The sequence below is a fragment of the Suncus etruscus genome, chromosome 11 (assembly GCF_024139225.1).
Source record: "Suncus etruscus isolate mSunEtr1 chromosome 11, mSunEtr1.pri.cur, whole genome shotgun sequence".
NCBI lineage: Eukaryota > Metazoa > Chordata > Mammalia > Eulipotyphla > Soricidae > Suncus > Suncus etruscus.
In genome coordinates, this window is record NC_064858.1 from 52411528 (window position 1) to 52413525 (window position 1998).

The 1998-nt window shown below is 32.4% G+C and overlaps 1 non-coding gene across 1 annotated transcript; it reads left to right on the forward strand.

Moving 5' to 3' along the window:
• The first annotated feature begins 224 nt into the window (after positions 1–224).
• On the forward strand, positions 225–331 carry LOC126023556 (U6 spliceosomal RNA). Its single transcript, XR_007500671.1, has one exon. It is a non-coding gene; the product is annotated as a U6 spliceosomal RNA (small nuclear RNA).
• The last annotated feature ends 1667 nt before the right edge of the window (positions 332–1998 follow it).

Sequence of the window (1998 nt, forward strand, 5' to 3'; positions counted from 1 at the left end):
CTCATACATAAAGATACCTGTCTACCTTTTAAAGTCAATTTTAGATTTTATATTTATCCAGTTTTATGCATAATAGGATAAACCCAACCAAGAGCATTTAGTAATAAAGTTCACTAAATTTTATTCTGTGGTTGTTTATACTCTAAATCTCAAATAGTTTTCTTATTGTTTTAAACTGCTTACTTTATAGTGAAAACCAAGGTATAAAAAAAAACTTACTTCTTGTGCTTGCTTCGGCAGCACATATACTAAAATTGGAACGATACAGAGAAGACTAGCATGGCCCCTGGGAAAGGATGACATGCAAATTCTTGAAGCATTCCATATTATTAAAAAATAAATAAATAAAACTAATTTCTTGGCATGGGTCACCCAATAAAATATGTTCTTACATATTCTCTGGGCTGGGATTATTCCTTGGCAAGGAAATAATGGCACTTGCCTTCTATATAAAGGAGAACCATGAATAGCTTATGTCTAAAATAAAAAAGCCAGTGTGCTACTTCCAAACAACAGATTGTCCCCAGCAGTGTCACCCTGGGTGACAAATGAAGCCTTCTTAGTCTGTCCACTGTACCTTAGTTGTGTTTCAAATTGAGAGTTGTAGCTAAGAGTCACTAGGGCTCAGTGCCCAGATAATGCTTAGTATTCGTGCCAAGATAGTCAACAAAGGGTCTCATTATCATTGCACAGTGGAACCGTGACTACCGGTACACTAGAATCTGGTTGGTGATCACCAACTCACTGAAGAAATGTCTCTCAATCTATCCTCTAAATAAAAATCAATGTTTGGCACTTACTATTCATGATAATACCATTCTCATTGTGTGCATGCTTTTGAGTTAAAAGAACTAGATATGCTAAAATTAAGTCTAACTTCTAAACTTCAGAGAGATTTACACATCATTGAGAAAAATTAATTTAGGATAATAATGGTTGGTCCTGGATTTTAATTACTAAATTTGGTGATATGTGTCTGATTTTCCTCATGAGTTAAAAAAAAAAAAAGGAAAAAGAATGGGCATGAAAATTCCCTTAAATTTCCCTTTAAATGTTCAATCTCAGCACTACTGTGCTGGCTCTTTCTCTTTATTTTTTGCTAAATGTTCTCACTTTCATAAGTTGGATGTTATTCTCTTGAACCATTTCAGACAGTTTTCTATTATTACTTTAATTCTCTGTAAGCTGTTGGCAATTGCTATCAAATTGCTTCATGGATCAATTCTTCCCTTATAGCCCATTAAATTTTGCTTTTGTGTCCCAAGTAAGAAGTCACAATCACATTTGGTTACATTTGATCAGTTGGCCATAAGTCCTTTATTCCTGTTTAGAACTTACTGCTATGGATTTGTATTAGGATTTCTAAATGTCTCTATATTTATGGGAGCTCTTCCATCTTCATCATCATATCCTACTATAATGAAAGATTTTTTTATCCCGTGTAATTTCTTGAATATGTGACAGGGAAGCAACTTATTTGTATACTGCATGGTTATATTGGTAAAATACCCACAATCGTATTGTAGATTAAAAAATCAGTCACAAATTAGTCCTCTATCATTATTAGGAGGTTTGTAACATCTTTTATAAAGAAGTGTGTCTTTACCCCACCTCTTTTATATGTCCTGATCTTGTGATTTATTTTGATCAACAGCCTATTGCAGAAATCATCATGTATCATTTCCAATCCTTGTTTTAAAAAACTTTGCACACACTCCCTTTACTTAACTTGATCTCTAATTTGTCTAAGTTGCAGCAAGTTGTATGATCTTATTCTTTCTTGCAATTCCATAATACTGTAGTATATAAAATATAGTGTATATATGCATATATAAACTGTCTTTGGACAGCTGAGTTAGGTTCATAACATAATTATCATATTAAGTAATGTATTCAATAAAGTTGTGAATATTTCCTTTTGAATCAATGTTTGTATCTTTGCAGTGTATCAATAAGTGGAATTGCTAAATAATATGAAAGTTGTATTCTATTTTTTTG